The 26,809-nt window shown below is 38.2% G+C and overlaps 1 protein-coding gene across 1 annotated transcript in view; it reads right to left on the reverse strand.

Annotated features, from left to right (window-relative positions):
• Positions 1–26,087, reverse strand: part of Scgdelta (sarcoglycan delta) — a 208,641-nt gene extending 182,554 nt beyond the window's left edge. Inside the window, exon 1 of the mRNA XM_018550995.1 lies at positions 25,968–26,087. The gene's annotated coding sequence lies outside the window, so the exon portion shown is untranslated. The remainder of the gene's footprint in view (positions 1–25,967) is intronic.
• Positions 26,088–26,809: the final 722 nt, after the last annotated feature.

A 26,809-nucleotide genomic window follows, 5' to 3' on the forward strand; every position in this document is an offset into this window, starting at 1 on the left:
AATCAAGAGAATCGAAGAATTAAAATACACATTTATTACCAGGTTTTTATAGTAGACATAAGAAGTAGTGGCCTATAACGGTCAAAGCTGGATTTTTGTTGCTTAAAATAATTTAATGTAAATTATATAGAATTTTAATAAATTATATATATACATATATAGTAATATACATATACTATATACCTACATATAGAATCTCACATTTATATAATAGTTTTATTGAACTACGCGCAGTTTTTTCCGGACTTACAAACGCAGCTAAACTATATAAGAGTCTAATAGATACCTATTGAGTATCAAAATTTAATTGTGACATTATGGTTTAGCTGCGTTATAAGTTCAATATTTTCGCCCTTTTCTTAAGTCCCTATACCTATGTCTCTTTTCTTAAGACCACTGCAAACATTTAAAAATCACGCTTGAAACAAACGACGTTATGTACGTTAGATCATGATGAAAATCGTGAGTGGAAAACGCGAGAGCGATTTGTCTTCAAACTTGGATAGCGACTTTTTACAGGCAGTTGTTAAGTAGCAGCTTGTATGTACGAGCCTCGATAAGAATCGGCGTCGTTTGTCACGCGGAACGCACGAATTTTTAAAGATATATCACGTGTCGTGTTCTTTTCCATCTTTTGCAACGTACACTGCTCGTTACAGTGCATCCATATCTTCATACAAATCTCATTTCTTAAACGGTCTGACGATGACTTAATTCCATCTGCTATGCACGTGAAATCTCTAACCGCAGCAAGTTACGCTTTCAAACATCGCTCGCAAATTAAAAGATCCGCAACTGGCTTATTTTCTGAAAGTAGCACAGCTCACCGTTAAAAGTTTCACCAACTACGAATATATCTTTTGATATAGATTAATCTCTGTGAATAAATTAAAATGAATAGTTCATTCATATTTACATACCTATATGTTACTCGAAAGAGCTTTTCCTATTTAAAAAAATTAGCAAAACATTTCTACTCTTAATCACCAAGAGAAAAACGTGTATGTTAGAAATATTAAACATTAAGCTTGCATGAAGCAACGTTAATAATCAGATTAAACTAATATTGAAAGTTAAGCTGAATGAGCTAAATTATTCAAGCAAGAAGACAATAAAGAAGATCATAGTACTACCCAGAACTAACGCTAAAATTTGTAAAACATTTACTGATGCTGGTCTCTGTAAAACCCAATTAATTTATATTAATTAAAAGGTATTAATTAATTTCAAGAAACTTAAAGGAAAATAACATAAATATTAAATATATCTTAATAAAAAAATAATCCAATTTGCAGATGTAATATAAATTGAATTATTTGATATTTTTGACAGAGAGATTTATAATGGAATGGGTATAATAGACTTACGTCAGTATATGGAGAATTAATGAATACAAATATCATTTCTCTCACAATTTTCCGTTCTGTTCCATTCTTTCGGATAATATTTGCATAAAAAAAGCCATCCCATTTATGAATAATTGCACGTAACAACAGTTGGAAAACTGTTTACCGTAAAAGTACATCGGCGAAATAAAGCAACAGCTCGCAGGGAGATTTACTGGAATCTCCCCGATTTCGAGCCCTTTTACATTGTTTCTTTAGACTTCGACAACTTTGTTCCATTTACCGGCGCGCACTCGTGCGGGGATATCGACGTCGCTATTTCAAGAGGCGCATATTTTTCACCGCGCACCGGAAAACTCCGGATGGATCCCCCACGCTCGCGGAAAATCCTAGGACCTTCGGGTTAGCTTACAACCTCGAGACGAGCTTACCTGCTTTAAAGCCGATCACCGCGAATTCCTATGTGGCCGTATAAATTTCGTTGGGTAACAGAATTTCCGAAGGGCGCGCATATTTTTCATACCACCCGCTCGTCTAAACGGCGGCTATCCGCATACCGTACAATGACGCGAACGGAAATCATAAGGACAAAATTAGAAGCGAAACACCACGTTGTCAACGTGCCATGAATCTCTCTACAACTCGCGGAAACGATCAAATTCAATATTTTTTTGTACGAGCGTGAGTGGCAAAACTTTTTGCATCTTCTCGAGTACAAGACTTCGTCAGTTGTCTCGAGAAGCAACTGCATTCTGCTTTTCTTTCTTTCCTTTTGACATCTTCGTCCAACGCGGGAGGTTTCTCGACTGTTGCGCAAGATAACAGTTTTTACACGGAGTCCACTCGTCGTTTCTCTATCGTGGGTGGTAAAAGAAATTGCAGTGTTGAGCACAAAGGGGTGGACGGAAGATCGGAGGCCACGAAAAGGTCCGTGTTAAAGAAAAGAACTTGAGTAGAGAGCTTACGGAACGATGGGGGATCTTAAAAATCGTGGCCGTGGTGAGAGTACTAACCGCACCATGGGCGCACAGCACGACGGTCTCAAGCGCTTTGTCGTCCTTATCTCGCATCTTGCACAGTGCACATGCATTTCGCGGGTACAATCCGCATTTTGCGGAGGAAGTCGAGCATGTATTCCCTCGCGCGTGAAAACGTAAAATATGCAAAATCGTGATCAGTGTACCGTGAAATTGTAAACACCGAGAGCGAAAAGTGCTATAGACATTTACTATATGTGCGCGAGACAATTTATGTGGTTAATCGCGTGTTTTAAATGGAAAATCGTTGAAAAGCCTGCCGATAGAAAGTTCGATTTTCTACGGTATGGAGTTATAAAAATCTGTCGCGTCTTACATAATAAATGCACATGTAAAGATGTTCTCACCCGTTTGTATATTCAGAAAAAAATACTAAACAATTTATTTAACCATGGCCCAAAATAGAATCAGACGGAAAATTTTCATAGAGACCCATTCTGTCCGTCTATTAGCATAGCAGCTCTAGGAAGATTATATATAATAATATAATATTAATTTAACTGAAATAAATTTTTATTTAAATGAGACAATATAAAATGTTATTGTTAGCAAATAAAAAATTATTTCATTTTTTATAATTACTAAGATGTTTTTTCACAAGAATGTAGATTTCATTTAAGCACAGCCAAATTTTTTAATAATCAATAAATAAATAAGAAGTCATAATTAGTATTTGTTTGAACTTTTGAATTTTTTTCAGTGTGATGAGATAAGGAATGAAATAATCCAATGTTGCGAGAATTTTAACCCAACACACACACACACACACACACACATGTATTTATAATATAATATATATATATATATATATATTATTAAGTTAGTGTTTCTTCATCACAATTGTCAGAAAATCCAATATTATACTTAATCAATATTTAAATTGATTACTGCTATCTATCAACATAGATATTGGTATTACGCAAGTGTATAATACATATATTCGTATGCGGAGGAAGTCCCTATTATCTGGGCCAACATACTATTTCTTCATAGAACAGGGAGGACCCTCCGTATCATCCTATCGATTCAACCGAACAGTCCTGACAGGTGACAGCGGAAGAAGAATATCCCGAGGACGCGTGTCGTGCGAGGCGTCGTCGTTTTAATACAACTTTCGATTGGCACCCTCGGACCGGACCTTCAGCGAATCCGATACCGGCAGCCGAAGACGAGGGGTAGTAAATCAGTCGAGAGTGCAACTCGAGGGTTGGCCGCCCAGGACAACACGTACCTGCCATCTATATTCGTACACGCCGTTCTCCAAAGCAGAGTTCCCCTCCTCACACCCGTCCACATCCCCGGCAACTCCACGTCTCGACGCCGCAACCGCTACCCTGTATCTGTAACCGGCACGAGGAGTACCCTGCCTCTTGTAACTCGTCCCGCCCTACCACTCTCTCCCTTCCGTTGGAAAGGCACGGTACACCTTGTCGTAGACTCCGAGATTTATACTCGCGCGAAATCGAGTCCCAATACCGATCGTATCTGACGCGAACGATGTCAACGACACTCGATGCGTTTCCACGTTTCCACGTGCAAAAGCTTTAGCAAGATAGCGGGCAACGACAATCCATTTTGAGAGTTTGTTGAATGGATAAGTATCAAAACAGTGACAACTCATTTTGTACCCTTTCAGATTTTCATTTACAATATTGCATCAGTAAGACGATCGATATTTCGATGCCGGCGCAGAATCGTTTTACGTAAATGCACCCACCATGAGCTCGCGAGTGACGATTATATCAAGCGATATAAAAAGCATCCGTGTTTCGTGGCACGCAAAAAGGCAAAGGTAAATTTTGTTAACGCCGCAGCACGTAACTTTTCGCGCACAAAATTTAGCGCAGCTTTCCATTAACACGAGCAAAGCACGCTTTCCTGAAAAGCGTATCTGGCTCTCATCTACGAAAGAGAGACTCATAATAGTTCTCGTTGCTTTTCACGATTAAAATACTAGTTTTTTCCACTTGAATCATGCGACACGATGTTATCTCTACGATTATATCTTCTTTACATCGAGCAGGGCAAAAAGCTCTGCCTTCATATCGATTTAAAAAATCTCTTCCCATATTTTAACTTTTAGAAAGAGCTTTTAAATAAAAATATTTTAACGATAGTTCTTTTTAAATAATTGCTAGTCATATGCACAAAGGAAACAACTGACAATATTGTGGATATAAAAAATCAAATAGAGAAATACATTAATACGCGCGACAAGTAAATGAAAAACGTGTACAAAACAATAAATAAACTAAAGTTTTTTTCGTAAAATCAATTAATCCATTGCGTGGGCATATGCGGTTCAGCGTGTTTTAAAAATAATTTAGCCCGGGCACGTCCAAATCCGATGTCATACAACTTTAAATTAAAAAAAGTGAGCAAAAAGTAATACCTATACCTTTATTTATTGTAAAATGAAAAAAGCTTAGGGACTCTGTGTGTGTGTGTGTGTGTGCGCGCGCGCGCGCGCGCAAGTGCCTAAAAAGCATGTAAATAAAAAAATCAATTAATCCGCATAGTATGTTACTATTGATTACTTAAGAAGTAAGTACTTTTCCATATTTCTTTTGCTCACGATACATAGTTCTTATTTTTGGCACATTTTCTACCCGAGGATTATTAAATTCGTTTAAAATTGCGCGAGATCCAACGCTAATGCGGCGGTTTCGTGTTTGCGGACATTTGTTCGTCTGCTTCTTTCAAAAGGGGACCGCGATTTTGACGTTCATTCGTTACGAAGCCCGGATTTAATGAACAAACCAGTCCATGTGCAAACAACGTGGGATGTCGTCATTAATAGTTTATGAAACAAGGTAAAAAGGTGCAAACGCAGTCGCTAACTGCTACTAGCTATTTTATCCGCTTAATATATTCAAATTTTATTCCTGAACCTTATTACAATATTTTATTATAATCCTTCTAATACCAAAAAGCATAGCAAATATACTACAAATTTACGTATAATTTATTATTAGATATGATTACTTACAACTTTTCGCCATTTTACTTGATGAACATGAAAATAATGCCGAGAAAATTATGAAAAAATATTGTTTCAATAAGATAACAATATTTTATTTCTCTTTACAATCAAGGAAACGTTAAAGACAATCTCCTGATACAATATTATGTGTTGTCATTAAACTAATGCAAAACATGATCGTACAATGAATAGTTTGATCAAGTGGAGCTCTCATGAAATTGCCTAGTCCTAGTTCAACATTTCGCTCTCTCCTACTTTGTCTTCGCTTCTTTCGGCACGGAGTATTTCCATTTTATTCTCTCACCTCGCTTTTGGAGATAAACGGCTTACAACTCTCTCAATGCATCACGCCGCGCAGGAACGAGTAATACGATACTGTGTTTAACATCAGTTATATTGTGCTAGAGCACCGCCGGCAAATAAGTGATCAATTTATTTACCTCCTTCTCTATATCGCGGGAGGAATGCAGTAAATATGAAGTAATTTGTTGGCGAAAATGTTTCGCAGGCACGCGATCGTTTATGCGCTGCACGGCGGCGCGCACAGTGTTATTTCCGATTCAGAAATATGTAATAACTATATTCTAGCGCGTAATAACGCAATAAACTGTATCGCGAATAATTATATAGAACGCAGCTTTATGTTGCCACTCTTTCACGATGCTGCGAAATGTAATAAGTAGACATAAGTTGTCTGAGCGTGTATATTCGACGAAAATTTATGGCTATTAATAAATGATAAATTTACTGAAAATTTTAATATTCTTTTTCTAAATATATATATAGTAGGTTAATAAGATCGTTTCAATTTCTATTTCTTTTCAGTACATTAACATTAATATTTTTTATAATAAATGTTATATCTCTATCTTAAAAATCAGTGATTATTTCTAGTAGTAGTTAATAATTCATGTGCTTAATTCTTTATTAGGAATTATCTTGTCAATAAAAGAATCTTAGGAACGTTTTTAAAAGACGGTTTGTAGGAAAAACCTTCGAGCTATCATATTAAAAAATGAACAAAATTTTTTTGAGCACATGACAGATCCATAAAGTAAAAAGAAAATTCTCCATTTGATCCAGCTAGCAGTTTTTTATATACATAAAAATTATTAAACGTATAGAAATTCAAAACAACAGTGATTTTCAGAAAGTAAAGGTTTTAAGTTTTAAAACCCTTTTTTAAATTTAAATTTTGTTTACTTTTAATAAAATTACAACTGTTTAAATTTTTATGTTTGTGGCGCTACGAGCTTTTGTTTCAACCTAATACATTTTCATCTTTGATTTTATAATTATAATTTGTACAGATATGTACCTCAAATTTATTTCGAATTTAATGTGAACGCTGCAAATTTACAACATTCACCTCTAAAGGTTTAAAGAAGAGAATTCTAGCATGACAATGATGAAATAAGAACAATGAATGATGGATGTAATTAGAGATTCTAATGTACGGTTAATTAATTCATTAATTATTTCCGCTTAATTATTCTCAAACCGGCCATCTCGATGTCAGTAGCTCCAATTTGTACTTTATAAACTGCGAAAACTACTTACGCCAATGAGCACAATCTATTAATCACTTTACAAGTTTTCCAAGTCAAAACTATTAGAGCGGCGCTTGCATTGTATTGTATCGCGACTCTTTCTCTCTATCGCGAACTTGTATATCTTATACTCTCATTACTAAACCAGATTTTTAATCAGATTTCCACCTGTCCGTTCGTTTTCGACGATCGGCAAGCGAGAATTGTTGCGCATTATTCACGAACACAACTGCGAACCGGCGAAAACACGACGGCGAATCAATTTTATTCGGAGCGTGAGCCGCGGATTTGCTCGTTTTATCGATAACTTCGTCGATCCGACGCGGTCGCAAAATTGCCAGAATAAAGGGGCGCAATATCGACGCGAAATTAACAAGGAACATAAAGGCTGACAGGATAAAGAGGACGAGGGAGAGCGAGGGAAGAAGAATCGGGCAGACTCCGAGACTTTCGGCGGCTGGCTGCGGCGAAATCAGAAATCGATTGTTCGGCAATAACAATTCGGTGCACTCAGCCAGGAGACAGGTTTCGGCCGAAGCGATCGTGCTTCCGTGTCGGCGGTGTAATATCTGTGAGTGCATTTTTCCGGATATTCCAGACGGACCGCACGCAGCCATTCGGATGGCGACTCTTGGCCGAACGGAGTCAGTTTCGATTTGGCCGCGGCGTTCCCGGATTCGCCACCGCGACCATTATTGCCGTACGCACAATGCGCATGATGTTATACCGCGCGAGTGCTTTTACAAAGTGCAGTGATATATTCTCCCGGTCTTTGAAAACGCATTTCAACAATGAATCTCTTGGGAGAGACGCAGAATCGTCTTCGCGATCCCGAGCTCGTTAAGAAAGAAATGTCGAGGATATATCACGTGAAAGAACGCAGTACTAAAAGAAACTTTCTTTCGAATGTAATACGAATATAATTACATGCGAATATCACACTGCTGTTCTTTTTTATTAGGTAACTAACGTTCTGCCGCTTTTGCTTCTTCTTTCAGTATTTTATTATTATCAATGAAAAACAACTAACGAATTAACACACATTTATATCGAAGACATACTGAAAAAACAATTTATTAAATATTGTGTAATAAATATTTATTTAAACCTTATAACTCTAAATATTTACTAAATGTAAATATATATTTATTTGAGATAGAAGAGCTATTGATTTGATTTAATTACAGTTTCTAATTGTAAATATTTATTTACTGTGGATAAATGTTTTGTTAGGACTATTTAGACAAATATTTATAAAAGTTTATTAAGTCTTTGAATGCATTAACAGAATAAAATAAACTTTAACGATATTTTTTTATTTTTTTGTACAAGTTTGTACTACTAACTATTAAAAATGTGGCCGAGAAATTAAGATGATAACATCTAATTTAAATTTCCAATTTTTGCATCGAGTACGCACGCGAACGACAATTGATTTCTCACATTTATTCGCTGCACTCGCGACACAGGCCGCTCGCATGGCTCGCAATTTTGAAACAGAGGATGCATCGCACCGAGCAATTTAATTTGCGCGTGTATACGCTCTTGAGGACGATAAAAATTCGTTTTCGAAGGCGCATAGCATCTGTCCGTCGACATCCCGCATGTTTTACGCAGGCATATAGCACACGCAACGACGACAAGTTACGCGTGCAATCCGACGGCCGCAGTGTATGAGATTTCTTACATCGTAAAAAAAGCTCGTATTTCGTGATTTGGCGGCGCGGTAAGGACGAAATAGCACGTTTTACAATCGCTCGCTACGCCATGCCGAAAAGATGACGCGCGCGCAAGGAAGAACTCACCTACAATCGCGGCATAAAAATCATCCCTTCTCTGACAACTTCCGTATCTAACACTTGAAATCTTACGCCAAAACGTATCAATCTACGTCGAACAACAAAATGGAACATCCCCAGGCGACGCAAGAAATATATCCCCCAAGTTCGAGTTGTATTACACAATTTTATCATATTTCAAGAAAAACGTGTGTTGCAAATGTTAAAAACATTTGATGTAATCGCGCAACATTATTCGAGATTATCCCAGTTGGACACCTGTTTCTAAAAAGGAGAAAAAATAAATAAGAAAGAAAAACAATTTCTAGGGGATTGTACCATTTCCCGGGAAGTCGACGCAACACGTTTGCGCGTCCATTAAAATAAGAATTATTCTCGTCGCTCTAATCTCGGGAGCTGGGCTGCGTTATACCTCCGCGTTATTACGTCTTCCCATTTACGTCGCATTCATTACACGCGCGTGTGTAAAAGCCGCGAAAATGTATTCCTATGGGCGCGTATAAGGAATGCGTTGGGTCGGGATACGCGGCCAATTTAGTCGGTAACCCCGGTATGGTGGATGCAAACGTTTTTACGTTTATGGCGGGTAATTCATAACGGGTGGCATAACGTCTCGCGATCACGAGCGAGAATGCAGAGTGAGGAAGAATGAGAGAAAAAAAAGAGTGGAAGAGAGGGGAGAGGAGAAGAGGGGGACAGAGGACGACATTCATATCATATACGTTAAAGTGGGAGAATGGGGAAGACGGGGAGGGGGGATGGGGGTAGTTGGTTCGGCCGCGAGGGAGGCTGTGAGAAGAAATGAAAGAAAATGAAACGAATGGCATTACGAGAAGGTATAGTTGTGCGATGAGAAAGAGCGAGAGTCGGAGCGAGAATAACTAACAGTGATGGAGGAGGCGAAGCCTGCAGGAGTGGCAGCCCTGCACAATGTTGGAACGAGAGACGCGTAAACTTAATTGACAAGCACAGGTGGTGCTTAAACCTGACTACCCTTCGTTCGTACTTAACTACTTGCTGCAGCCTCCTCCGTCCCGTACTCGCACACGCCTTTCCTCGTGAGGCTCACACCCTCTACCCATCCCCGCCCCTTTCTCCCTCTGTGCCTCTCCCTTCTTCTTTCCTCGTTGTGCGAGGATCGAACAGCCGTATTCCTGTTTGCCGGATCCGCGTTGCAAAATTGCAACCACTGGCCGAATGAAGTTTCGCTTGCTCGACGAGCAAGGCGAGAAAGCGGGTCGAGGGAAAATTGGAAACGCGAGCCGAGCGGAACGGGAATCGAACCGATTTCAGGAGCCCAGTCGTCTTCACAAGAGCATATACGTAATATTTCCTCTGCGGCGCGAGCGCATCTTCCATCGCCTTCACATCCCGAAATATCGCATGCACACCACACTATCGGGATTATTCCTATAGATATCGGTTAAAACACGACACTGAAGATGACCAAAGCAACGATGCTGCGAATTGAACTCTCCGAAAATAAGCGAAACACACTTCGCTGTGTTGAGAAATAAATGCTCGAAATTGAGAAGAGGAGAGAGAGAGAGAGGGGGACTCATCCTTTGTATCATGTCATTTGTGAAATATTGCATATGAATATTTTATAGTGACATTTGTCATAATTAATCAATACAGTCGGTATAATTGATGGCCGGTATTAAGCTTACCAACGTAACAAATCATTTATTGATACTTTTATTAAAGTGCATAAGTGATATAGAGTATCGATGTTTTCCAAATGCGATAAAGATTTGCAATATAATTTATAGTCTATAATATGTCATTTCTGTGCTTCCAAACGCGTCGTATCCGTAGGTTGGATAGTTCATCGTCGACGGTTATCTTCTTGTCAAACATTACAGTATGAATCTTTAATCGTTCTGATTTACGGTACTTGAAAGGGGTTTGGTAGATATCGCACTCTCGCCGCAGAGGCACGTAAAAATTTAAGCAGTTTCTTCCGAGGTCAAGTACAATGCTAATAGTCAGATTAACAGAAATAAAGAAAGATTTTCGAATGCAGGACGATTTGTTGTAATTATAAAAACGCAATTATGGAGCACGAACACCATATATCACATTTTGCTACCTTCAAAATAACATTGTATCTTAAATAACAATGTATGTATAAAAATTTATCGCTTTGGAACAAAAAAGTTTTCTTTCTTTGTGAAATTCTTTCTTTGTTGCCCAAGTTATTAAATACCGATACAGTTAATCTGAATTAATTCTTAGCTGAATTGTTATTGTAGCTAAAAATTAATTTAGATTTGATACAAAAAAATGTACTGATATTTAAAAACTTATACTATAAAGAATGTCTGCCGAATAAATCAACAAAGCATTGTTTCTCTTTCTTTCTTCTGCGATTGATCACGGATATTATGAACAGAATCTTGACTGCGCCGCGAGCAAGAACACCGACCGGGGGAAGGGGGTGTCAGGATGATTTCTGAGTCCCAGTTATATGTCGCGAGTTTCCTGATCGCAGTTTCCGTCGTATCGACCACCTGCAGCCGTGCACAGGGGACTGAGAACGCGCGCCCCCCGCCATACTAAAACAAATATTTGTCCGACTGTGATGCGATATATTTTCCGTTGCAAACAGCGACGGTACGATAGTAATTCCTGCCGAAAGAGTCGCGTTCTGCGAGAGCGTATAAGGAGAAAAATAAATGTGTCAGCAAACAGTAGACCAGTTAACAGAGGGATGTAGTTGATATCGAAAGATCGCGTGCACGTTGACGAGCGATCGCGGCGAGCTGTTGAACTCATTTGTTAAATTCAATTCAAGCAGGTATAATTACGCAAGTTTGTATATTCTGCCATAACGGAGAATATTATGTAAGATTCCATTTCAAAACACGACCCGGATTATATAATAAACGGTACCAGTCAACGTCGATAAATAATTATTAATGAACTAAAAATTTATTTAAAGATCTGTTTTAAAACAAATTATCAATAAATATAAATGTTAAATATATCGCTTATTTGATAGAAAATTAGCATTCGAAAATTAATATTTTTGAGATAAGAAAATCAACTCTAAAGATGTATATTTTTTATAGAAAAAATTATACATTTGTATCTCTTTTAATTTATCACTAGATAAAAGTGGTTCTTGTTCTTTTCAAATTCGCAATAATTGTTTATAGAAGAGATTTTTTTTTTATCAATTATTAATTATTAATTATTAATTTTTTTTTTATCAGATACTAATAAAAAAGTGTTCAATGCTAAAATAATAATAGAAAAACGTCCTATTTGAATTTTTGTTTTTCTTTTCAAAATTGTTCTGAGATAGAATTTGAAAATACTATGAAAAGACATAAAATTATTCTCTTAAAGAGCTGTTAATTTTATGATAAAATCACTTTTTTGAAATATTATTTCTCATCGACAAAATATTCATGACAAAATTTATACGTCCATTGGCACCATTTGACAACAAGAGAATATTTCTGAACAAGTAGGAAGGGAACAGAGAAGGGAATGAGAAGCTGGAGCACCGATTCAACGTCGGCTCGCTCAGTCAAGAGGATCGACGATCATTTTGATCGGCAAGCTCGACGTTAACCAAATCTGTGGTAAATGGAATTAACGATTCGCTCGTCTGCCCGACCACGAAATGGCACAATACGACGTGTCCTGTCTCTCTTAATCTCTCTTTCGTGCCCTGCACCTGATGTGTCCACTGTTGTTGTTGATGGCTATTGTTCCGAAAACGGCCCATACATATACTTTGATCTTATCGAAACGTTTCGCACAATACTTGTTTCTTGCTAAAGAAGAATTATTGAAAATTAAGGTTTATTTATGAATAATTGAATACGTAAAAATAAATAATGTACATCGCGATAAAAACACTATAACAATCATGTACAGTTAATAATGACATAACTCATTATAGAACTCTTCATACAGTAGCTAACTTAATACAACTATGTACGTGTGTGTGTGTACACACCACATAGGTATATAATTGTATAATTTCAGCAATTGTAAATTATATTAATAGTTTATCGTATAAACAATTAATCGTATCATTAGTCAAATCGCTCATTCGATTTAGTTAATTTTTGATGATATCCTAGCACTAATTCTCTGTATGTTAAATTTCAATAAACTATACGTAAACAGTTTTTTGCAATAAAATTTACAACTGTTTGCTTTTATAAAAAGTTAGTCGATAAAGAAACCCTGATATTTTTCTGTAAAAAAATAGAATTAATTGATAAAAAATATAAAGCTTCTCCAAACGATTTCCTATACTTTAATTTAAAAAATTGATAGCTATAAAAATATAATGGTATATAATAAAAGATGAAATTTTGTAATTTATTATTAACATTATATATTAAATAATATAATAATTTAAGATGTTACACATCATGTTTGAGTTTTATTAGACATCACGATTATATTACATGTTATATTATATTATATTATATTATATGTACAAAAATATTTAAAATATTCGGATTGGTAAAACAATAGTACCTACTATATTTTCACGTCATGTTGTTCAGTGGTGTTATTATTTCTTCAATTTTTTTTACCCGTGAGAAGCTATAGAAAAACACTGTGCGTGTTTGTATAGCGGCGATTAATGTTACGGCGATATTGAAAAAAATAGCGGACGGCGTACGTCGATGCCGAAAATGCAAATGTCATTTTACCGCGATGATTGAAACAAAACTGCGAAATACTAGTGGCGAAAATCGCAGTCAATTTACGTTAATTATTCGCCTTGTATTGATTTACACCGTTTGTCTATAGTTTCAATCAACGATATTCTATTTGAACGCGATACGTTTCAGGGAAGGTTCAAACGTTGCAACATCAATAAAAAATCTCATCAATCACGTATAATCTTTTCCAATTGCGCGCGGCTGTAAAATTTTCCGCGTGGCGGCTTAGCCTGCGATTGCCTCGGGCGCTTTGCACACGCGGCAACTTTTAGCGAGCAAAAGGCGTCAGAACGGAAGAAGCACTTTGTGTCCGCGCGTCCGTCTGCTCGCGTGTATACTCTTGTATGTGCATTCGTGTCGGTTGAAGGAGGATGAGGTCGGTCGTAATACAGCGATACGGTAACAAGAGTACGGCTGAGCGAACGAGCGAGCGAGCGAGCGAGCGATGAATTCAGTTTACGATGCCTATTTTCCAGGCCTGACTACGCCGGCTATCCGGTACTTTATTATTGTCGCTACTTCGAGGTTGCAGAGTGGTGTAAGTGCGCGCGCGCGCGCCCGTACACCCACGTCGAAGAGATTTCCGCGATAGAAACGGAAAGAAGAATAGCCGAGAAGGGTTTGCGTGCTTCCGACTGAGAAATGGGACGGGATCCTGTCGAGCTAGGATATTTCTTCGTTGCGCCTTGCGATGGACATCGGGAAACGGCGCGTGAAACTATCGAGATCGAACGATGCGCTACGTCGTGAAATTAACTCGACTCGAGATCTTTCAAAGAGATTCTATTAAACGATTTATTTTGAACGTGTGAATAGCACTTTTACTGAGAAATCTGATACATCAATGTGATTCTGTCAATATAAAAATTAACAGGATTAATATCCAATTTAGAGTTTTCGTACTATAAAAATAATGTTTATCGTGCTATCTACGTTAATATCTTCGCATTTATCATGAAAATATTATTATCGACGATCTTTACTTTGCTTCCGAGAGTATATTAGATCGATGCCTCGCGTATTTCATAAATTAGACTTTATATGAAAACAATTTTGCTGAAGTATCTAAAATTTAATTAGATACAGATCCTATAAAAAAGACCTTACAAAGGTAAAAGAAGATACGCCAAGTATATAAAGTGCATTAACTATTCAAAAATAAGTATGAGATCAATACAATTGACTAAGTATTATGTGTTATTATGAAAAAACTTCAGAAACCTAAAAAAATATATTCAAAAATTATTTGTGAAAAATAGATTTATTATTACCGCAATTGTCCGATAATTACATGCAATGAACGTTTAATGTATTCAAAAGTGCGTGCAGTTACGATGTACCTATTTAAAAGTATATGCAGCTAAAGTTTAACCTACTTATTTTCTTCTTGCATGCAATTTCTTTCTCTCATAAGTCATTCATAATTTTTCCGTCCGTCACATTGGTTTAGTTTAACCATTTTTATTCCAAATTTGTGTCCCGATTCAGAATCAGTGACTTTCCAAAACTACGTTTCACCGAAATTCAAGAAATTTTAAAATATCTATCTGTCATATTGGATCAACCATTTCTAATTTACGCAAATTTTAAGTCAAAATCCAACAATGATTCTAAAAATCCTCTAAAACTACATTTTGCCAAAATCGATAGGTGTTTTTAGCATTACCGTCTGCTATATTGGTTCGAATAATTTGTAATTTTGCAGTCTAACTTCGGAATCAGCGATCCTGAACATTTTCTATAACTACTTTTCGTCAAAATCAGTGATTTTAGCATTTCTATCCTCCATATTATATCAGCCATTGTTTTAACCACAAATTCTGTATCATATGGTTTAACTATTTTATAATTACAAATTTTATGTCCAGGTTTGGAATTTGCAACCATGAAAACAACGTGAAACTATAGGAAGAAATATAGGTGTGCTCATTTTCAAAACAAATTTCGTATCGTTCTGCGTACAACCAGATGCGTCCATTTTAATTTGTAAATTACATCACACATTGTAGATTGTATTATATTTATTCTTTAATAATATTAAAAAATGGATGTGAATCATATGGATACATATATAGGTCTTATATTTAATTTTATTATTGTACAAAAAAAAAAAATAAAATCAAATTCCTTATATCAGTTTATAAAATCATAAAAGCATCAACTTCAAATAACATGGTCGTTTCCAGATACCGTTCTTTTTATGTTCAAAATGCACAAGAGCACATCCTATATTTTTTCGATTATTACGTACAGATCTAAAAAAGAATTTTATTGGAATATCAAAATAATTGTACAACATATGAGTAATGCTGCAAAGACATTTAGCTTCAGCATCTTACACAATTATTTTTTTATGGTCTAACAAAATTATTTTCATATCGATCTATATGTAGTTAAATATTTTTGGATACTTTAGCAAAATTATTCTTTGCTTGTGTACCAGAATTAATATATATTTTTCTTCGAATTTCGCATCGCCGCGCTAATGGATATTCGTTTTGAGAATCGTACGAGTTAAGCAAGATTGCTTTTAACTCTCCTGCATAGTCGGCTACGTCATTTGCTGAGCAGTAAAAGGAAAACGTCGAGACTCGTTAAAAAAAAAAAATTCTTTTTCCCCGTGTATACCAGGTGCTCGTACGCGCACAAAGGTGCAACCAGCTTCTGGCCGGTACGCGTGTTACGACCATTAATAAATCACGTTTAAGCGTTTGTCGCACGTAACGTTAAGTCCCCAATCCCCGATCCGACAAGAGCGAGAACTGCGCATCGCCGTTTATTGCTTATTCGCGCTAGGGGCAAATTGCGAAACGGAGTAAACCCGTGACGAATCGCGCTGCTTGTATATATTTATTTAAAAGAAGAACGCTTCCACCGAAAATTCATATACCCGAAAGCATCCGCAACGAAAGCGTAGCCTGCAGGAATTGATTTTGAATATTTTTTTATGTCGTTAACCTTTACAAGATAGAAAAGTCACTACAGTGACGTTGAAACAATGTCATATTTTGAATAGAGTTGGCACAAAACTGGAAATCAAAGAAATCAGCGAAAACTCAGAGAATTTTGCAAAATTTTCTAAAAAATGATAATTTTTAATGCCTATGCAATAGGTTGGAATACTATCAACTTAACAATTAAATACAAACGATGTTAACACACAACATTAATAATGATTTACATTATTTATGTTAAATTGCACTCTCGACAAAATATTTGACGATTTTGAGAGAAAACAAAAATACAAAAAATTTTTAAATATTATTAAAAGCATTAAAGAAAATCATGAAAGTCAGATCAGGAAAAAGTTATGAAATTTTAAGGTAACGAATTTATAACAACCCTGTCGAAACAACAAAAAAATCTAATGAAATAATGAATTATATTAAATCTTACTCAAAGAAAAGCTGTAAAATTTCAAAAATAAACCTCCATCCATTAATGGACAGGTAATATGACTAAAATTACATGTTGATTTGTTATAACTTCTCGTTTATCATTTGACGTGTATATATTTATTATTTCCTATTTCTTTCCTTGAAGTTGCCTACCGCGCCGATGAGAAAGCGTAAAATGTTAAATCACAAGATTCATCACATCTGCATGACGTACAGTGACATGCTTTCTATTATGGTTGTATCCCCGGAGGCTGTATAATTCATGATTCCTCTCACCCTTATTTTTCGCGGAGACATATTCCAGCATTCCACTTGTCTCCGGTATCTCAGAATCTTCGTGATAAAGACTCGGGAAAACAGAGAGCGCGTTACTGATATCACTTTAGTAATAATTTCACAAATTTCTCACGGTGCAACGGATACGTTGCAGATGTCGCGTGTCTGAACTAAAATTAGATTTAAGATTGAATTATCGAAACGCTTCGTATCGAATGCGATTTTCGAGGAAGGAAGCTTCATATAGTTTCCGGTGATTAATAAACAGCGCAAAATTTCTGGAAAACATTCCACATATATATAGAACGATTAAGTAAAATCTATTGTATCTACTATTTTATAAGAACTATGAAATGGACTTGTGTGGCAATCCGCATCTATGAAATATATATGTATGTAAGAAGTAATGTATCCATGTATTCTTGCGGAAAATTTACAACGACAATCTGAATGAAAGAGGGTGCAGAAAAGTGAGAAGCGGCCGTTCGAACGGAACGTGAGAGAGAAAGAGAACGCGCAAAAGAGGAAGAGAAAGAGAGAGGAGGAAGGGAGGGAGGGAGAGAGAAAGAGAGAGAGAAGGTTATTAAGGAGATTATGGACGGGTCGTTGCGCAAACTTCAAAGGACCAATTCCCATTTTCAATTTGCTTCGGGGTAAGGGGAATGACGCGAAGACGGAGGCATTGCGGGGGTCAAAGCCAAGCCGTTCCACCGACGGCTAGATCCTTGCCGTCCGAGCATCGGTTCTCCATGTATATTCTCGGCTGCCTAAGAATCCTATTTCGAGAGTTTTCCCTCGGAGAAATGTACCAGAGCTCCGGCGGCTAGTCGCGACTGTACCGCGAAGGAAACCCACCCCCTCCCCCGAGAACGACGGTAAGACGAGACGACATGCGTGTCTCGTTCTTATAAATACGTAAATGAAATGTACCTCCGTCTCTCATCTAACCGCGCTGCACCTCCACCTGTCGCGCCTGAATACGGGCGAGATAGGAAATGTCGCTTTTGTCGACGATACGAGCAGTGAATTTCGTGGAGGCACAAACCACTATTCCGAATTAATTCTGTAGGTATCGAAGTACATTATTGTTCCGCGCTCGAGCCGGAATAAGCATGTGAAAGCCTGCGCGGCCGTAAGTTTCGCAAAAGAATTCTTCGAAATTGTTTACTCAAGACGTAAACGTTTAGCGTTTTCACTTATATTCCATCTTCAACAGCGTCTCGAATAATTCCGTAAATAATCTGTGGGAATCTGTAGACCGACTTCGAACTTCGAAAATAGGTTTCCGCAGACTTCTCCGTCATGAATTTCGAAAACGCGCGACGACTCCGTTAGAGACGCGGAAAATCCCAAGGGCGTGTAACTGTTGAAGATATTCGGAGCGAATCTTGAGCTCCGTATCTTGAGAACTCTACTTTAATGTCGAGTAAAATTTTAAAAAACCGTCCGCTAAAGTTTTCCTTTACGACTTTCCCTTATATTGATTTACGTGGAAATAACGAAGTTAAGTGCACCATAACTACAACGCCCTTTTTCTTCATTTATTCGTTAATTTAGAAAAACGGGTGCTCAACGTGACACCATGGATTGAATAGCTGCGAACGATCCGCTTTGAAAGCCTTGACAATTCGCTCGACATTTGGTCGCCGCAGAATGCCGATTTCATTCACGGCCTGTAGACCAGAGTCTCGACCTGGCAATCATCAATCTCTCGGCCGAGTGGCACTAATTCAGCGCCCTTGTCCCGCGGTCTCCTCGTAAGCCTCGAACTTCGTACACTCCCGCCACTTAGGCGACGTTGTACGGAGGACAGGAAGGTATTTCGTTCGTGCCGGCAGTCGAATAAATAGCCGTCCATACATCAACGCCCTCCGTGATCGCGGGACTTCCACAGTACAGTCGCCTTAACATTGTCTACAGTCGATGGTTGAGAGGCACATTCGGTACTCGAGCTAAGATAGGCAGTCAGTTGACGGGAAAGTACTCGATAGTCCACGATATCCCACGAGGAAATCAGGCTATCAGAAAAGAAAGCTGCAAATCACTGGCTTGGGCGTCGTTGTTTTCAGAAGACTATTTCAGAAGGCAATTCATGATCGCGATTCTGATATATCTTCTTCGTCATGCGTGAATTTAATTTTTTGTTTTGAAAAGGCAGGAGATTCGTCAGTTTATCACAACTTGAAAAATCCATATAAGACACCGTCGAGAAAGCGTATTAATTTCCTGGATGAATTAGCAATTATTATGAATCGACTTCCTTCTTCTACTTGTTAAGCTTTAAATACAATGAGTAGCACAAGATCAGATAATAGCAGATTTGAATCTCTTAGAAATCGTACATTTCACAGTTTACAGTTTCTGATAGACTGAAATCTCTTATTCCCTGTTCCTATTGCCTCTGCTCTTTATTGTGTTTAAGGGTCAAAGATTCGTGAGCGATCTATGAATTTTTCAAAATACGATTACTACGAGATATTCGAGGATACTTAAAGGAGACCGAAGATTTTCAAAATTGATATGGGATATTCGAGGATGCTTAAAGGAGACCGAATAGGGCGAAAAAGCGATGAAATAAACGTCGACCATTTTACGAATTCTGATATGACGAGAGCAGCCGTATTATTATTCTTATATCACCCCGTCGGGGATGGTGCTATATACGTCAACGAGACCGCAAGGGTCGGACCGATAATTTCAACGGTGCGAGGCGGCGTGTGCGCGCGCGAGCACACAAAGTAGTAGAAGAAGCACCAAGAAGAAGTCCCATTCATCCGGCGCTCGTACCGAAAACTGACAAAACAGTTGATACGCCATGATATAGCAGCAGGCCGCAGGAATACGAATGGACGTGGGTGAATATAGGAGGCGCGAATGGCGTCGAAGGGGAGTTTGAGGAAAAGTCTCCAGTCTGTTGGATGAAAGGGAAAGAGAAAGAGAGAGGAAAGACGGATCGTTATGAGAAATGGAGCGAGAGGAAGAAAGAGATAGAAACGACAGAAGGGAATGGTAGGTATAAGTGAGAAAGTCACGGTGGAACGGCGAGGACGGAAAAAAATATTCACGAATACGAGGGACGATCCCAACGGCATCGAGAAAGGAGGAGAGAGAAAGATTGAGGATGATGGGAAAACACGCACAGTAAAATGTCATCGAGCGATCCTGATTTACGGCGACAGGGAAATCGGCGGTGTCAAACTTCGAGTAGAGTCCGTACGGCCGGAAACCACGAAATTTTTGTTCGAACTTTCATCAACGCATCTCGCGGATGGTTCGTGATAAAAAGAAAAAAGATATATTTGGTCCTCGGCCACGGCTTTTTCTTCGAGAGTAGACGCAACGGGAGAAAGAGGCGAGAAAAAGTTAGAAGGAAAAGAGGAGAGAGAGAGGAAATTATTTTCGAGGAGTGGAAATTATTTTCGATCGGTTGGGAAATTAAACGAGATGCCGCGATCAGACGAGATCGGGAAGGGCAGAAACGCATATTATTGATTCTCCTTTTAAGTCGCGGCGCGAATTCCGCGTGATGAGGGCGTAAATCTGTACCGTGTAGAACGTGGGAAACTGAGTTAGTACGTCGTGTAACAGTGCTTAACGGTCGATCTAATAGCGCCGTCATAACGCGAGACTAATTCTCGGATTATAGGAGATCGGAAGACGCTTATTGCAACAGCTATGTTAACAAGAAGAATAACGTAGTTTTTGAAATAGTTATTATTACAACGTAAGGTTTTAATACAGTATATAAATATTACAACATTTAGCGTACATTTATAATAAACATTATTTATAAGAAGTTAAAATTGTTATACGGTATTTCAAATTAATTACAATAATCGAGCGATATATTGTTATGCCCGATACCCGTGCCGTTCCATCTCCGAGCGAGCTGAGTGAAGCGAAGCGAGGAGCGCATCGTGTCTGGACAACGAGTTTGTTTTAGATACAACTTGAGTTTGACAGCTTGACGATTTAGTCTGCGAGCTATTCTGTATTCTCCTCGTAATAAAGCGTTGTGTTGTGCACATACGAGGGTCTCTTTATTTCCGCGAGTGCGCGTACGCGGCTTGCGAAACGGTCGTGCGGGTGCAACAATATTATCTTTTCACTAGCCACGTGAAATTTTAACTTTTCCGCAATAGTTCTTTAAAAAATTAAGCAAATGTTTTTATTATTCCCAGATTATATAACAACCTGAAAAAATAATCTGGTAGAATACTTGTCAAAGATTTTTGAAAACGAGTTTTTACATCATAGAAATCGGATTATATTTTACTTATTTTTAACAGATTTATCTCTATCAGAATTCTCTCACAATCAAAATATCGATAGTATATACCTTTAAAGACTCCATATTGCCGACGGAAGGTTATATAATGCGTTCATTACATGACATTACTGTTATCGCTATTATTTCGATAATTATCTTTCCTAGTTTCAATGGTTGACGAAGATTACGTGACGAACATAATCCCGTAGCGAACAAGAGAGGTGTCGTCTCTCAAAGTGTAGCGCCGAGTTCCGGCACGCGGAACTCCGGTATAAATTGCGCGCACAATTAGCCGGTTAAACTATACCAATTAGTAAAAGAGGTTTGCATCTCACTTCGTGATACGCTTCATCGCGATGCTAACCGCGATGGAAACAATATTTGTCTTTGATTACCTTGGAAGTGTTTGGGTAACGGAGTAAATAATACCCAGCCGTCGAAACGTTCCATATCGATTACGCCCCTCGCAATTGCGCGCGAAAAGGTACCGCGCTGTTCGCCGGCCGTATTTCGACGCTAATTACCGAATTACCACTCGAATTAAGCCCCATTACGTATGATTGGCCCATTTATCGACCGCCGCGAAGAACCGGTGCTACAACAATGCGCGGCCCATTACGTTTTCCGACTTAATACACGATACTATATGCTTCTTAATTCAGTCTGGCTTAAATTATTGATCGGAACGAGTAATCCATTCATTCGCCTTTAATCCACATTTATTCGATAATCGAATATTGTTAATGAAAGAACGATTTGTAATTTAGCATAATTTAAAACATTATGAAATCGAATAAATATGTATAGCTGTGAGAGAATTCTTGCATTATATCCTATAATAAAGTACCTCGAAAGTAAGATTCGAGTTAAAAAATTCTCCTGAAACTCTTAAATTAAATCATCGTCGTCGTGTGAAAAGTATTTGAATAAAAACACTCAAGAGCTTTCTTTCTTAATAAACACGAACGGATTTGAAAAGGTTAGAATCAGCCGTCGATTTATAGCTTGGGCCACTTGCCGCGTTTTACGTCGCGACAGAAACACGGGGGTGCGAATGAAAGGCGCAATCGCCGGCGGTGGTCGATAATTTCGACGGTGAAATTCTCGAAGGCCGGCCCGTAACGACTTTCATCCGGCGCAGCTGAATAACTATGCAAATGCCCCAACCCCCGTCGGGGGTTAAGCAGGAGGTTCGTCGGCGATGCGGCGCCCTATAACCGCAAGCGGTCCTGGAGTTAAAATGGAGAAAAAACGGATGACGAGGGAATAGAGGGTGGCTCCATAAAGCTACACGCACGATCAAGATTGACCCTCTGATGACGTACATCGTGAGACACGTAACGAGATCTTTACCGGTGTCGCATTTTCCGCGAGTATCAAATCGCCATCTGAAACCGAGAAGGGAAGCGTTCGGGATTCGTCCAGCGGAACTTTTCCCACCTCTCCGGAGAGAGCTCGCAGTTGCTCTCAAAGCGCCATTTACCTCTAACAGAACTCCACACGGTTCTCTTGTCCTTCGTTAACACTTGCAGAACGGACATTTAGACGGATCGCGCCCAAGTGTCCGCGATGCATTCATTCTCATATCGCGTATCAACTTGGATACTTTCCGTGTTTACGAATATTTATTTTAATTCTTATTGTCAATCGATTAACTATTCATTTTGTTTGAATTATGAAGAACAAAAGATGAAGGTTCAATCGGAACTCAAATTACTGCTGGCTAATTAGCATCGGTAAAACTGGAACGTAACGAATAATAAAACGAAGATTGGACTTGCCTGGCACGACGGGAATGATCGGCTAACCTGGTAGATGTCTACACTCTAGTGGATATATAAAATGTTCAGAAGTCGCAAAGCCAATAGCAGCTCGCGTCTCGTAATTAATCACAGTGTCGTAACGGAGCTCCCGTATCGAAAATCGTTTCGAATCGTCCGAGCCGCATCGTGAAATATTTAAACCTCCATGCCGAGCGACTACGAAAATAGTCATAATGCTATTTTCAGGACATCTTTCTCCTCGCGATGACCGAGTGTGGTATAGACGTATTACGAATAGACGAACGAAGAGAAATTCATCGCAAATTATGGAAAATTCGTCTAAATAATATCCATCGAACCTTCTCACTCGCCTTCTCGTATGCATTGTCACGTGCGTATATGTATAGCTATACATACCACATGGTATATATGCCACTGGCATACGGAGGCGAACCGAAATGGTAGTCTCTCAAGCTCGTATCCATCGCCGTTAAATTAATAACCGTGCTATCCGCGTGTACCGAACTCCTCCGAAATATCGTCTGACGCCCTCCGGGGCCCCGTACATCCGCGCGCGGTCCCGGCTCATGCAATCCCGCCATACATCCCGCATATATGGATCTCGCGTGCACGCGCACGCAGCCAAATACGTGCGGGTGACGAGCGGAATTCAGAATTCCGAATGTGCGACGGGTTGCCCGCTCCGCGCGATGCATCGTCCGCACGAACAGAGATACGCAGAGCGGATGAAAAGAGAGAGAAGCAGGGAGCAAGTGAGTCGCGTGTCTCCCACCAAAGCGAGGATCACAATGCCAAAGCGAGCCCGTATCGTCGTCAGACCAGTCGACACGAGCGATAACGGTCAATGCGTTAAATGCATCGGAATCAAATCTGGCCAATTCATTTTCGCGCCGTCCTGGCCCGGCCTGAGATTAGGTTCGACTCGTTTTCGCGTGTCGAGGCCGTGATGTTTTCCTGGGTCAAAAATCTGCTCTCCCAAGAAATATCAAGTAGAACAGATTGATATTGATTATGTCAAAACCTCGTGAGACAGTTTTTATTTTCTTTAAGAATTCTGTTCTGTAATATGTTACTTCTATATAAGTCTATAAAATTAGTTCCAAACGGGTATAATACTGTTATATTAAATTACGTATAAATATCGAATTACGCAATAATGATATCGAGTTCATATTGTCCATTAATATTTCTGGAAATCAAATGATGAATCGATAATTTGAGCCTGTAAATTAATTGCATGTGTGTGAGAACTTGGAAAAGAATGCCTTTATATCCTTTGTCTCTTCTTCTCCTTTTTTTTTTGCTTCTTCTCCTAATTAGGTCGCTAATTTCAGGTCGGATTTAGATTCGACCGGAGAACAGCAGGTTAATTATCGGAATTCCTCTACTATTTATTTCCCGGTTTCGTCAATCTCCATGCATTAATTATTTCAAGAATCATCACCTGTCGCCACGCGAATGTCCGTCGCGGCGCTAGATATTTCCGTGCATCAGTATGATGCGAAGCTTATGTCGGTCCCAGAATGTGACGTCGATAGGCCAGGCCATTTTGATTTCGATTGCATCGCGGCATAATTTCACATGTCGTAAAAGTCCGGTTCCCACGAATCGATCCCCCGTTATTCACGACGAAGTAATTTCGCTCTGGCTAGCTCGCGCAACGCGAACTTCCACTATAATTAAACCTCCGCATGTCCTCTGATTGCTTCATTAGCGCATTACTTGTTATTCGTTGCGCCAACGATTGCACCTCGTAAAAGAGGCAAACAGTAACCAACCAGGGAAAATGTTGACGGCTAAAGAGTGGTAAATCTCGTCGCTGACATCGACACGACATCGAGGTACAATTAAAGAGTACAAAATAGCGTGATTAAAAAAGTGAAAATGCGTCAGTCCATTTGTGCATATTGAATGAAAATAAATAAATAACTAAAAAGTGGCTTAATAAATAGAAACAGTAAAATAAGAGCAGCATACAGCTACACGCAGGATGTTCGTAACGAAACGTCACATTTCAAATTCTTAACAATATAAAGTCATAGACGTTTCGACCTTGATTAGGCCATCTTCAATATGTCATATAATCATAAAAATAATTATCAATTAACATATTGAATAAGAGTCGAACAAATTAAAGTTGCCATTTACTACTTAATAAATCTAAGTTAAGTGATAATTAGCTGTTCTATACCAACGTGAAAGATGTCAGAAGAAAAAGAAATATAATATAATTAGTCAATTTTTCGGCCTTATTTTATTATTCACGCCGTTATTAGTCCATTGCAATTAAATTATTAATCGTTGTATAAACACGAAATTTGCAGATTTTAATGAAGAATAGATATTACTTTTAAAAATTTGTTCATAAAGTTAATTCCTTATATTACAAATTAAATAAATTTTCATTTGAAAGTCAAAATGTTTAACGTATGAAATTAAAATAGCATACTATTATTATAAACATTATGCTAAAACATTACGAACAGATTAAAATATATAATACTGATTATTAATTAAATAATATAATAAAAAAAATAATTAAAAATACATGCGTAAAAGGTACAGCTCGACACAATAAATCTATATATTAAAATAATAACGCGTGTGAGCTTCTGTTATAAAAATAAAAAGATAATAATTATTTTATTTCAATTATTGAGAATAATTAATTCAAAAGTGAGCATCAAGAAATGGACGACAATGTCACGCGCACGATCGCATATTCCTTACAATTAGTTAATCTTTAGGAATTCAGGTCAACTAAGTTGAACCCTTGTCAATAAGTCACTTGACCGTGCTATACACCTTTTACTGATGAACTACATACCGTATGCGGCGACCAATGGTGAGGCCAGGTCTTGGTCTCGTGACTACTGCTAACTGAGGGTTGACTTGCTAAAAAGACGACCCGTCTGTCAGTGCTGCCGGTTCCGGTACCGCTAGTGGTCAAAAGGGCTGCCCTGGCCCTCGAACCGCCGATGCTTAACGTTGGTGACGTGTCCATTACGCCCTAAAAGCCAGACGCATTACAAGGGTCGTCGAGCCTTGAAGCAAATATTTGTTGAAATCGAGGCAATTTGTAATAGCAACGAAACTTTCTTTTCATGGCAATATAATATATTCGAAGTAATTCTATACACGTTTAAACTATTCTCTAAATTTTCAGTTGCACATCAATATCCGCAATTAATATCTTTTTAGTTTATTTACTATTAGACTTATTCTCGTGTATTATTCATACATTTAATTTAATTTTTTATTTTAAAAGTACTATTCTATTCTTTTTTAAAAGTACTACTCGCAACGTATATTTTGATACGACACGCGAGTTTGTTCTTAGAAAACAATGTTCCCTGTCTACTTGACAAAAGACACAAAACTTATTTGTTCAAGTGCAGTGATTTTGATTAAAATGCGTTACGGCTTGCACAAGGAGAATATATATATTTTTTTCTTTATTTCTCGTCGAGCGGATTTCGACTACTCGCGCGAGATAGCGACTTTCAGCGAAATTCAATGAGGGTAATGAAGCCCGTCAGCTGGGAGGATGAATGCAGCTCCGAAGGACGCTGAAAACGTGGCTTTCGTGTCGAATATACTCCTTGGAGGAAAGTCTTATTAATCCAAGCTTTTTCACGTCACTCTTCGGTATTCATCGACAGCAGGCAA

The sequence above is a fragment of the Cyphomyrmex costatus genome, unplaced genomic scaffold, assembly GCF_001594065.2.
Source record: "Cyphomyrmex costatus isolate MS0001 unplaced genomic scaffold, Ccosl1.0 scaffold132, whole genome shotgun sequence".
NCBI classification, from domain to species: Eukaryota; Metazoa; Arthropoda; class Insecta; order Hymenoptera; family Formicidae; genus Cyphomyrmex; species Cyphomyrmex costatus.